Raw genomic sequence first — 13,957 nt, 5'->3', positions numbered from 1 at the left:
TATGATCATAACATTGCAGCCTGTATTGATTTGATTGCTTGAGCAAATTATTTGAGAGAACTACAGAATGGACTTCTGAAAAGAAATTGCAAGAGAACGGCAATTTTCAAGTCACATCTTTTATTCACATTTGATTTGAAGGTGTACCTGTGTGTGAAAAAAAGTTTAAGTGGCTATAATAACAGCTTCAAGAAGGAGCACAATTCTGCTACTTACACTTTATACTTTGAATGGCATTATTGGATACCTTAAATTGGGTTAAAAGTGACAACTGTAGATCAGGGAAACACTTCATGCTTGATATCTTATCTTTTACATTGCTTAAGCCAGTAATTTTCATACAGGGCTAAACTCCCCATGAACTCTGTTCACAAAAACACAGTCTTTCATGATGAGTAAATCTCTTGGATCCTTCTCTCATTTTAGTTAATGTTATCACTGAGAGGTAATATCACTGACTGTTATGTTAGGTGTGAAGTCCAGTGAAGACAGATCTATAGGATCAATGCTGGCAGACATGAAAAGTATCTTCCCATTGTCACATATAATGAAAGTCAGTCTAGAGTTTTGCATTTGGTTTGCGGGTTTGGGTTTTCTTTCTTTTAATAAGCTCAACTCATTCATCTAAATTATCTGTAATTATGTTTCATTTGGGAAGGTCTTCCATTTTTCATATCATTACTGTTACGTACTAAACACAGATTGCTATAACTCTACAATACTCCTCATTTGAGCACAACAGTCAGTGCTAGAACATAAAGTATATCAAAGTATGGACCTAGTGTTTCTAGCAGAGCTTCCTATTAATAAAAAAATAGATAAACCAAAGGCCTTAAAAATCAGCAACACCAGCAACAAAAACAAAAACCTTTGGCAAAAACATCTGAGGTACTTTGGTAGGCAACAAAATCAAATTAAAAAACAAAAAACAAAAAACAGTCCTGACCAACCAAGCAAGCACCGCATTTGATGACACAGTTTGCTTCACTGGAATAAAGAATAATGATAGATATTTTATGGTATAAAAATAGCTCAGAAAGCACAATAAAGTGACAATCAAGAACATTTTCAGAAGCGAAGCCTATAATAAAATAAATACCTTTGTAAAAGAGAATGCATTTATCGCATGATTTACGAGCTCTAGCAGGGAGAAACAATCAAGCAAAATTCACACTGTAAATAAACTCAGGGTCTGCAGTTTGCTAACACTCCTCAAATATATTTGATAATAAAAGTGATATATACTTCTACTTTCCCAAATAAGAATTATGTCCAAATTATTTACATTTTCTCTGAAAAAAAAATAAAATCCAAACACTAGTTTTTGTCACATCTCATACTCTCTCTAAAGGAACCAACATTAGTTTCCTCATTTCATTTACGGACAGAGAAATTCTGAAGCACAGAGAAACTATACAACTTTTTTTTCAGTATTTAGCCAGCCAGGAAAAATAAAACGAGAATTTCTGAGCTTGGTTAATACATTTACATTCCTGCTGTCCATCTGATTTTATAAAAAGAGAGAGAACTAGCTTCCTCATCTTTCCATCCTCGACTCTTCTTTTTCCTTCTCTTTCTTCCACACTTGCCCTCTGCTCTCATTTCTTTTCCCTCTTCCTTTTTCTATTCCTTCTTTCTCCTTTCCTTTCCCTTTTCTTCTGAAGCAATTTCAACAACTCATGGGAAATGATGGCATGCAGTTGACACAGGTAGTCTGATGATAAAATTTTTATTTATTGTCTTATTGAACAGGTACCTGTTGAGGGAATACTTGTTCCTGAGGGTATATTCAGCATAGGTGAGGGAGATGACATTCACTAAACATAAAGATATTTACCACTGTGAGCAGTATTACACACGTGGCTCTTTGTATATATTATACATACACAGAGCAGTGAGAGCTGACCTGTGAGGGCATCCAGGTGAGGAAGAGAAATTAGAGATAGAGTCTGAGGGAAAACAGTGAGGTGAAGCCGAGAGTAATGGGAATAGAAAAGTACTGGAGACATTAGAAGGAGTGTATATGAAGGCCCTAACCTGTCAGCTAGAACTATGAATCAAAATATTATTTGGGTCTATCACTTCCTTGTTTGAATTCCTTTCCTCTTCTTTTGTGACATGTCATACAAAAGTTTCCACGATTTTATTTACCTACTCCTAATGACTTTACCTTCATTTTACACTCTTGCAAAATGCAAACATTTATAGCTCCCAAGCTTGCATGAGCATTTTACCCTCTGTGATCCTGTACACCTTTCCCCTCTACTGCTGCAAACTCCCATTCCCTATTTCTACCTCACTAGCTCATTCATCTGATGAGTCCCTACGATGCTTAGCTCAAATACCGACTCCTCTGGACAGGATTCCCAGGCCTTCCTTGATAGAGTTATACACACACATCAATATCCACACAACAGAACTGCTTTATGGTGAGCACATCATGAAGGTCTCCTTGAAAAAATCAAATAGTTGAGATATAAATAGTAGCTGAGGTTTAACACTCTAAGCAACTGATGACATCCTAACAACTCACCATAAATTAAGCACCACATTCCCAATTATTTTTATCAACAATTAATACCTTTGAGAGTTTATGAATCTCAAAGAAACATTTAACAAATTTAGTGATGGACACCTTTGTTCATCTGATAAGACTATATGGATGAAAATGACAAGACTTTTTAATTCTTCAGTGGATATCAGCAAGCTCAATATCTATGTAATATTAAATATACTCCTTATTATATCAGCATTATAAAATCTAAGACAAAATAATTTTGTTTTCTAAAATAAAAAAATATGAAAACAACATGTTTTAGAAAATAATTCGTAGTTTTATTTTCATTATATCTGACTCTGAGGACCAGCCAGAGGAAAACAAAGTACGAATAATGAAAATGAAATAAAATGAAGGGACCCAAAATGGTCTTTCTTCAATGTACTTCAAATTTTAAAAATAAGTAAATATGAAAGAAAGAAACAAGACACTGAAATAACTAGGTGTTATATGTGGAGGAGAAGAGAGAATAAATGGTGGGGTGAAAACTCACAAACCAAAAAAAAAAAAAAAAAGCCACACACACACAAATCAGTATTAATTTTGTGTGCTCCCACAGAATGCACCTACTTTCTTATTATCTCACTAGCCACCAAATCATATAAACACTAATACAGAGTGGTTTATTTTTGACAACCATGAATTCACTGATTTTGCTTTCAAAGAATCCTTACTTATTAAGAACATAATGTATACAAAACTTATATATTGTAAGCCTCAAAATAGAGAGGAGAAATCTATCGACTAACATTTACATAAATAGGAGGTTGTATTCTTTGCTGTTGAAAATTTATTTATGTAAAAGAGCTATTCCACAATCTCTCATAACATGCTTTGGGAAAATTATCCAGTTACACAAGGTGAAACAGACTTCCCCCAATAAAATAATGCTGCTTTCATTTCTTTTTCTAGGGAAACAGAATTGGAAAAAAAAAAAAAAACAACAGTGCAATTTTATGGATTTGTTCATGATCTAGAAATATATTCGAATGTAAATTGTATCCCATCAGGACCTGTAGGAACCGCTGGTATGGAAAGATGCATGTCTACACAATAATAGCAACCTTTCTCTCATTTGATGAGAAGACAGAGTTCAGGGCTAGGATACAAACTATTCTGGTCTTTTGTGGTGGCAAACTTAACATTCTGAAATACTAATTGCTAAGTAAATTTGACTGCAAATAAATAAATAAATAAATAAAACAAAACCTGCACTATTCCCAGATTGGGAGAAAGCAAAAATTTCTCAGCATTCTCTAAAACGTTACACTAACTCTGATTCTGATTTTCAGTGTAGACAAAAACAAAATAAAACAGTATTATCCATAGTGAAGCCATGGATATTAGCTGACTCTATATTCTGCAACATTCCTACTGTGAGTGTGGATCATTGCAGAAGTGATGATTCATGTCCTTTTGTAAAGGTTAGTCTTGCAAATCTTTAAGTTAAAAAAAAAAAGACCAAACAAAAAAACAGATAAAGGAAAAAAAAGAGGTCACTGTAGGTCTTTCAGTAAGTGGAAATAGAATTTTCCACAATCTATACACTCTACAGGAGTCCATTCTTCTCACAGCTGGAGGCAGTTCTCCCAGGCTCTAAAGCCTCAGAGCTCCAATACCATTAATTGCTTCAAAAGTTCCTGCCCAGATAAGAGGCACATTTCACTGTAGTAGAGCAGTTAGAAGTTAATTTATTATTCTTTAATAAACACTGCTGGAACATATGTCAATATCTTCTATGATCCTGAGTTAGAAATATTAACATATTATTTTATAAAGAAGTACATTTTATGTTCGTGTGTGCTAAGTTGCTTCGACTGTGTCTGACTCTTCGTGACCCTATGGACTGTAGCCTGCCAAGCTCCTCTGGTCATAGGATTCTCCAGGCAAGAACACAGCAGTGGGTTGCCATGCCCTCCTCCAGGGAATCTTCTCTGATCCAGGGATCGAACCCATCTGTTCTTCATTGGCAGGTGGGTTCTTTGTGTGTGTGCCAAGTCACTTCAGTTGTGTTCGACTCTTTGAGACCCTATGGACTATAGCCCACCAAGCTCCTCTGTCCATGGGATTCTCCAGGCAAGAATACTGGAGTCAGTTGCCATGCCCTCCTCTAGGGGATCTTCCTGACCCAGGGATCGAAACTGTGTCTCTTGCAACTCTGGCATTGCAGGCAAATTTCTTTATTGCTGAGACACCAGGGAAGCCCAGGTGTAGTTCTTTACCACTTGGAATATGCATTTGCTTTGTTCTACATGAAATATCTGATGGTTACAATTTTGTATAAAGCACAGCATTCATAGGAAATAAAAATTATCAAAGAATATTTGAGTATTAGTAATCTGTAATTTTTTATAATTTTCTTAAAAAAAGATGTGGGATATTTTGTGCATTTTATTTTGCTGTGCTGCATATGTTTCTGTGAATTATCTTACATATCCACTTCCATATTATTTTAGGATTTAAAAGAACTTGAAGCTTAGTTCATGTTGATGTTTTCCTAAGCCTTGCAGCTGTCTTTAATCTATCTGAAAAGTAAGCACTAATTCATAAAGTACTGCACCTGCTATTAGATTCCATGAATGTGGAGATTGGTATACACAAGAAAGAAAAGCTCATTAGCCAGCCTAGGTGTGTGAAGGTTCAGGAGATAGTAGTGGGGAAGTATATCACTGCAGTTTCATTATACTCTACTGTCAACTGCAAGTACACCATTCTTTCAGGCTCATATTTTTTTGTTCACCTGGATTTGCAACTGGCCAAAAACAGACAAAGGTTAGTAAGTCTAGGCACTGCTCTGGACTCTGGACAATGTAATGGATTTCATGGCTCCAGTACTGCCATTTTGAAGCCTTCTAGAATCAGGGAATATTTAGATATATCTGTCAAGAAAACTTAGAAAATTCTATTTTCATATTGTTCTTTGTGGAGCACAAAATTAAAATGAGTTAGAAAAAAATATTAAATACAGCAAGGCATATTCATTTTAAGCTTTTATAGTTAGTGGTGACAGCAACTGATAAGACTCCAGACTTCCTCTACTACAGTCAATTGTTGCATATTTTATAGGGTAGTGTCTTGACTTGAATGATAGCGGGTTACCTGGTGTAAGCTGTTTCACCTCATACATGATTAAATTATATTTCTTCCTGCCTGTACAAAGATTATATTGAAAATGCAGGAAGAATTCGGCACTAGGGAAATGCATGTTAGCATTTGACAAGTGTGGAACAGTGCAGGCAAATATCAATATGTGATGAGGTCATGATGGAATCTTAAAAAAAAACCCAAAAAACAGGAGAAAGTTATCTGAATGCTAAGTGGACAGATGTTTAGCTATTCTTTTGAAATGCCATTAAAACAGTTTTCAAGTTATTTAATTTTCAATTTTTTACATTAATCTGGGCAAAACAAGTTGGTATCTAAGGAAATCAAGAAACCCCAATTCTTGCAGTTTGCTGAATCAAAAGATCGAATGTGCAATAATAACAGGAGTTTATATATGAGTCAAGATGTAAAAATATATTCCAATTTCCATCTTCTGCTTTGTGGTGTATTAGAAAATAATGACATATTTTTAAATGTGTAAAACTATGAGAACAGCATGGCAGCTAGAATCAAATTGAAATTTAAAAAAACCATTGAACATGCATAAAGACACATATTAGAGACTTTTGAGCACAGAATATATACAGGTCTGTTCTAGAGAAGGGCAACACAAAATAATGTGAATTCCTAAAGTGGAAGCCAGACAGGGAAAGCAGCTACGATAGTCTTGGTGTGGTTCATGCCTTTTTGACTGCAGAACAGAGCTGTGGAAATTATAAACCAGGAAAAACAAAACACAGACAAACAAGTAGATAGACCTTTTCAAGGATATTTAATCCAGTCCCATTCCTCAACACTATAGCTACTGATTCTATTTTAAAGTACTCTAGAAAGGGAAATTCCAGGATATTCCCTCATATACCTCCCCAGCTTCTATTATCCTCATAGGATATGTACATACAAATGAATCCAGAAACTAAACAGTTCAAATGATCTGCTAAATCTGGCAGTAATATTTCTTTCAGGATACTGATGACAGAAATTTCTTCCTCTTCTACTTCCTTCAATACATCTACTACTGAATATCTTCTCATTTTATATAACTTTTTAATTCTTATGCTATTGTTTTTGTTTAGTTATTAAGTTGTGTTCGACAATTTGTGACCCCACAGACTGTAGCCCGCCAGGCTCCTCTGTCAATGGGATTTCCCAGACAAGTATATTGGAGTAGGTTGCCATTTCCTTCTCCAGGGGATTTTCCTGATTCAGGGATCAAACCCATATCTCTTGCATTAGCAGGAGGATTCTTCACCACTGAAACACCAGCTGCTGCTGCTGCTGCTAAGTCGCCTCAGTCATGTCCGACTCTGTGCGACCCCATAGACGGCAGCCCACCAGGCTCCGCCATCCCTGGGATTCTCCAGGCAAGAACACTGGAATGGGTTACCATTTCCTTCTCCACTGAAACACCAGGGAAACCCTGAATTCTTATTGATGTGTTTCACTAAGTTGTGTCCAATTCTCTACAACCTCATGGACTGGAGCACACCAGGCTTCCCTGGCCTTCACTATCTCCCTGAGTTTGCTCAGACTCATGTCCATTGAGTCAATGATGCTATCCAAGCATCTCATCCTCTGTTGCCCCCCTCTCCTCCTACCATCATCCTTCCCAGAATCAGGGTCTTCTCCAAATAGTCAACTCTTTGCATCAGGTGGCCAAAGTATTGGAGCTTCAGCTTCAGCATAAGTCCTTCCAATGAATATTCAGGGTTGACTATTAATTCTTTTACATGTTGATAAATTATCATTTCCTTTTTCCTCTGACCCTATTATAACTAAATATGTAGTGCTGGTTTGTAATATGTAAAATTAAATCGACTTCATATATTTTATGTTTTATAATGAAAAATATATACCTATGTCTAACTGGATAAGAACAGAATTACACAGTTTTAGCATCAGATGAGATATTCAAAGTAATAGATTTGACATTCCTACAAATTTTTTGTTTATATAGCTTCAATGACAAGAAACCAAATATGTCATGAGGCAGTCCATACAATTTACTGGCAGATTTAATCTATATTTGTATAATATTTATACTTAAATAATGCTGGAATTTATGCAATATTTTCTTTGAAAGTAATTTTGGGGCTTTTTATTATTGCCTGTTAAATTTCATCTTGCTAGATTTGGTCTGTTACTTCACTGTGCTATGTATACTAGATATTAACATTACCATCTGATGTATTTACCATCACTGCCACCATTGTATCACACTATCTTATCCTTATCCATCCATTCATTAATATACTGAAAACCCAACACTATGGACAAAAATCTATGGATCATTTACAAATCCTCAGAGAAAATCACTATGCAAGAGAGATGCCACAATATAAGATGTTTATAGTATTTCCAGGATGTGAAAGTATAGGTCATCACTGAAAAATGAAATAAAGTGAGATTGGCCTTAAATCTTTAGAGTTTATACTAACACTATGATCACTTATCCTACTTATAAGCCTCAAAGACATTGGTTTTCCATGTTCAAAATAAATTGAAACAGTAGGTAGAAGTGATCATCTTTTTCTATGATTTCATGGATGTTGATGTTTCTACTGAAATCATATCTCCCTAAGGGACTTTGATACATAAAAAAAATTCAGTCATAGAACTCTCCTTTGGGAACAGGCTCTGTGAGGATATAAATAGTCTTTAGAGTCAACATATTAATAACTCATGTTGAAAACATACCTTCACATCAATAAATTTATAGGCTTTTTTTCTTTAGCATGGTTTTGATGAAAAAGAATAAGGAGATACTTTTTAATCTGACAAAGAATTAAGTGAAATTAGAGAAAAAGGAGAGACCAGAGGAGAAGACTGGATATCAGTATTACTTTTTTTTTTGTTTTCTTCTTTCCTCACTTTCCTTCCAGAAGGCTCCTTCTTTGCCAGTCTTGCTGAAACCACCTAACTTAAAATAGCCATTAATCAAGCAGTCTCAGTACTTATTTTCTGGATGTCAATGAAGGACTATTGATCAGAGCAGATCAACTCTCAGTTCAGTTCAGTCACTCATTCATGTCCAACTCTTTGTGACCCATTGACTGCAGCACCCCAGGCCTCCCTGTCCATCACCAACTCCCAGAGCCTACTCAAACTCATGTCCATCAAGTCGGTGATAAAATCCAACCATCTTATCCTCTGTTGTCCCCTTCTCCTCCAGCCTTCAAATTTCCCAGCAACAGGGTCTTTTCAAATGAGTCAGTTCTTCACATCAGGTGGCCAAAGTATTGGAGCTTGGAGCTTCAGCTTCAGCATCAGTCCTTCCAATGAATATTCAGGATTGATTTCCTTTAGGATGGACAGGTTTGATCTCCTTGCAGTCCAAGGGACTCTTAAGGGTCTTCTCCACCACCACAGTTCAAAAGCATCAATTCTTCAGCACTCAGGTTTCTTTACAGTCCAACTCTCACATCCATTCATGACTACTGGTAAAACCATAGCTTTGACTAGATGGAACTTTGTTAGTAAAGCAATGCCTCTAGGAGAGCTGAGTGGAGAAGAATTGATGCTTTTGAACTGTGGTGTTGGAGAAGATTCTTGAGAGTCCCTTGGACTGCAAGGAGATCCAACCAGTCCATCCTAAAGGAGATCAGTCCTGGGTGTTCATTGGAAGGACTGATACTGAAGCTGAAACTCCAATACTTTGGCCACCTGATGTGAAGAGTTGACTCATCTGAAAAGACCCTGATGCTGGGAAAGATTGAGGGCAGGAAGAGAAGGGGACGATGGAGGATGAGATGGTTGGATGGCATCACCGACACAATAGACATGGATTTGGGTGGACTCCGGGAGTTGGTGATGGACAGGGAGGCCTGGCCTGCCGCAGTTCATGGGATCGCAAAGAGTCAGACACAACTGAGCGACTGAACTGAACTGAACTGAGGTTGGCCATAGTTTTTCTTCCAAGCAGCAAGTGTTTTTCAAATTCATGGCTGCAGTCTCCATCTGCGGTGATTTTGGAGCCCCTGAAAATAAAGTCTGTCACTGTTTCCCCATCGATTTGCCATCAAGTGATGGGACCAGATGCCATGATCTTAGTTTTCTGAATGCTGAGTTTCAAGCAAACTTTTTCACTCTCTTCTTTCATTTTCATCAAGAGGCTCATTAGTGCTTCTTTGCTTGTTGCCATAAGGGTGGTGTCATTTGCATATCTGCGGTTATTGATATTTCTTCAGGCAACCTTGATTCCAGCTTGTGCTTCATCCAGCTCGGCATTTCACATGATGTACTCTGCATATACGTTAAATAAGCAGGGTGACAATATACAGCCTTGACGTAGTCCTCTCCCAATTTGGAACCAGTCTGTTGTTTCATGTCCAGTTCTAAATGTTGCTTCTTGAACTGCATACAGATTTCTCAAGAGGCAGGTCAGGTGGTCTGGCATTCCCATCTCTTGAAGAATGTTCCACAGTTTGTTGTGATCCACACAAAGGCTTGGCATAGTCAATAAAGCAGAAAGAGATGTTTTTCTGGAACTCTCTTGCTTTTTCCATGATCCAGCGGATGTTGGCAATTTGATCTCTGGTTCCTCTGCCTTTTCTAAAACCAGCTTGAACACCAGGAAGTTCACGGTTCATGTACTGCTGAAGCCTGGCTTGGAGAACTTTGAGCATTACTTTACTAGTGTGTGAGATGAGTGCAATTGTGCGGTAGTCTGAGCATTCTTTGGCATTGCCTTTCTTTGGAATTGGAATGAAAACTGACCTTTTCCAGTCCTGCGGCCACTGCTGAGTTTTCCAAATTTGCTGGCATATTGAGTGCAGCACTTTCATAGCATTGTCTTTTAGGATTTGAAATAGCTCAGCTGGAATTCCATCACCTCCCCTAATTTTGTTTGTAGTGATGCTTTCTAAGGCCCACTTGACTTCACATTCCAGGATGTTTGGCTCTAGGTGAGTGATCACACCACCATGGTAATCTGGGTCATGAAGTTCTTTTTTGTGTAGTTCTCTGTATTCTTGCCACTTCTTCTTAATATTTTCTGCTTCTGTTAGGTCCATACCATTTCTGTCCTTTATTGTGCTCCTCGTTGCATGAAATGCATCACTTCTGGTGCCTCTCTATTCGTAACAGGACACAGCTACAAAAAACACCAAGCTTACAGTATCTTTACTTCATTCATCACTTCCTTCCCTCTTCCTTTGTTTCCCATTTTATTTCACTCCCTTCCTGTCTGTTCCCATCTTAATTTCCTCATTTGGTGTGATGGTTGATTTTGTACCAACTTGACTGGACCACAAGTTACTCAGCTCAAACAGTATTCTGGGTGTGTCCATGAGAATGCTTTTGGATGAGATTAACAACCAAATTGGTTAACTGAGTGAAGCAGATAAGGCGGATGGATCTGATCTAATCTGCTGAAGGCCAAATAGAATGAAAAGTCTCACTCTTTTGTGAATAAAAAGGAATTTCTTCTGCCCCATTGCCTTTGAACTGATCACTGTTTTGTTTTGTTTTGTTTCTTCAGAGGGAATGATGCTGAAGCTGAAACTCCAGTACTTTGGCCACCTCATGTGAAGAGTTGACTCATTGGAAAAGACTGATGCTGGGAGGGATTGGGGGAAGTAGGAGAAGGGGACGACCGAGGATGGGATGACTGGATGGCATTACGGACTCGATGGACATGAGTCTTGAGTGAACTCCGGGAGATGGTGATGGACAGGGAGGCCTGGCGTGCTGCGATTCATGGGGTCGCAAAGAGTGGGACACGACTGAGCGACTGAACTGAACTGAAAAACCTGAAGCAGTGAATATCAGTAACAATCAGACCTTGGGGCTAGAGGTTCAAGGGAGGGAATCATCATTGTTCTGATGCTTATCCCTTCCCCTGAAGAGGGGACAAGGGAAGATTTGGGGTTGGGAGTGAAAACAGTATGATGATGTGACCCTTGCTTCTATGAAGATCAAATTCTCAGTTAACGAGGGGAGGAGTAAAGAGAAAGATTTTTCATATTTGCTTTCATTCACATTCACATGTATATATCAACTCTCAAAAATTATTTGTGATGTTATTGATTCTTTTAAGTCTCAGTGAGCTTGAATTAAACACATACAAAATGGAATATCCGAAAGGAATACTTTTGAGGAACACTGAAGACTGTATAGTTTATAAGTTTGTCTTACAGGAGAGCAAACAAGTTCTGAGAAATAGAATTTCTTACTAAAATCGTAGAGCATCCACGCTATTCCCTAGTTTAGTGGAACCCCAACAAAAAAGACAGTTCTGTTTTGTTTTTAATAGTCCTACAGTTTGAAGAAGTTTGTTGATTACTCATACTCAGATAAAACACTCATTTCCCATACTCAAAGTCCTTCAAGCTAGGCTTCAGCAGTACATGAACTAAGAACGTTCAGATGTACGAAACACAGAGAAACCAGAGATCAAATTACCAACATTCATTGCATCATAGAGAAAGCAAGAGAATTTCAGAGAAAAACATCTACTACTGCTTCACTGACTATGCTAAAGCCTCTGATTGTGTGGATCACAACAAACTGGAAAATTCTTAAAGAGATGGGAATATCAGACCACCTTACCTGCCTCCTGAGAAACATGTATGTGGGTCAAGAAGCAACAGTTTGACTTGGACATGGAACAACTGTTTCCAAATTGGGAAAAGAGTGCATCAAGGCTGTATATTGTCACCTTGCTTATTTAATTTTTATGTAGAGTACATCATGTGAAATGCCAGGCTGGATGATTCACAATCTGGAATCAAGTTTGCCAGGAGAAATATCAACAACCTCAGATATGCAGATGATACCACTTTTAACAGCAGAAAGTGACAAAAAACCAAAGAAGCTCTTGATGTGGATGAAAGAGGAGGGTGAAAAAGCTGGCTAAAAACTTAAAACATTCAAAAAGAAAGATCATGGCACCTGGCCCAATCATACATGGCAAATAGAAGAAGAAAAAGTGGAAGTATGCTCCAAAATCACAGCATACAGTGACAGCAGTCATGAAATTAAAAGATGCATGCTCCTTGGAAGGAAAGCGGTGACAAATCTAGATAGGGTATTAAAAAGCAGAGACATCACTTTGTCCACAAAGGTCCATCTAGTCAAAGCTGTGGTGGTTCCAGTAGTCATATACGGATATGAGAGTTGGACCATAAAGAAGGCTGAGTGCCAAAGGATTGATGCTTCTGAACTGTGTTGTTAGAGAAGATTCTTCAGAGTCCCTTGGACTGCAAGGCAATCAAACCAGTCAATCCTAAAGGAAATCAACCCTAAATGTTCATTGGAAGGACAGATGCTGAAGTTGAAGTTCTAATACTTTGGTCACCTGATGGGAAGAGCTGACTCATTAGAAAAGATCCCGATACTGAGAAACACTGAAGGGTAAAGAGGAGGGCAACAGATAGCATCACCAACTCAACAGACGTGAATCTGAGCAGACTCTGGTAGATGGTAAAGAACAGGGAAGCCTGGAGTGCTGTAGTCTATGGGGTCTCAAAGAGTCAGACGCAACTTAGTGACTGAATAACAACATGCATTTTTGCCCTGGTGGCTCAGGGGTTAAAGTGTCTGCCCGGAATGCGGGAGGCCCGGGTTCAATCCCTCGGTCGGGAAGATCCCCTGGAGAAGGAAATGGCAACCCACTTCAGTACTCTTGCCTGTAGGATCCCAAGGAGGGAGGAGCCTGGTAGGCTACAGTCCATGGGGTCGCAAAGAGTCGGACATGACTGAGTGACTTCACTTTCACTTTCAATCCAATTTACGAGTTTTCATCTATACACAATGTAGGTTTTTATTTCCTTTCTTCATGGATTACAAGTAGCATATATATTATCTAAATTTATTTAAACATACCTGGAGCTTCACCAGAGACACCTGAACCATAGTTTTGTTTAAAGCATGAATCATTTTCTCTCAGTATGAAAATTTCTTACCAAAACAAGTTAGACATAGCATACAACTCACTATTTCACATTATTTTGTGTGCAGTGGGATGTAAAAAAAAGGACATGCCTCTCTAAAACCTCAGAAATGGAATCCTTAAGGGAAAAAATTGAAAAGCTGAAGTAATTGCAACATTATCTAGTGACAATATATTCCCATATTGCTATACTTTTCCACACATAACTGGAAATAAAATTGAAAAACTGTAAATAATCAAAGGGTACAATTAAAAGGGACAAATTTTCTAGCTTTAATTCCAAATAAAATTAATGAATATTAAAAAAGAAAAAAGCGCCTCAGATGACCCTAGTATTTAAAGATAATACTTAGTTATGTATTTTCATGTAGAAGGAAATGGCAACCCACTCCAGTATTCTTGCC

At 37.8% G+C, this 13,957-nt stretch overlaps 1 protein-coding gene across 2 annotated transcripts in view; it reads right to left on the bottom strand.

The window, feature by feature from the left end:
- LOC101112819 (N-deacetylase and N-sulfotransferase 4) overlaps nucleotides 1-13,957 on the bottom strand; it is a 343,774-nt gene that overhangs the window by 103,027 nt on the left and 226,790 nt on the right. The gene's annotated exons all lie outside the window — the stretch shown is intronic.

Source organism: Ovis aries, chromosome 6, assembly GCF_016772045.2.
Source record: "Ovis aries strain OAR_USU_Benz2616 breed Rambouillet chromosome 6, ARS-UI_Ramb_v3.0, whole genome shotgun sequence".
Taxonomy (NCBI): Eukaryota; Metazoa; Chordata; class Mammalia; order Artiodactyla; family Bovidae; genus Ovis; species Ovis aries.
This window is presented reverse-complemented; position numbering and strand designations above follow the sequence as displayed.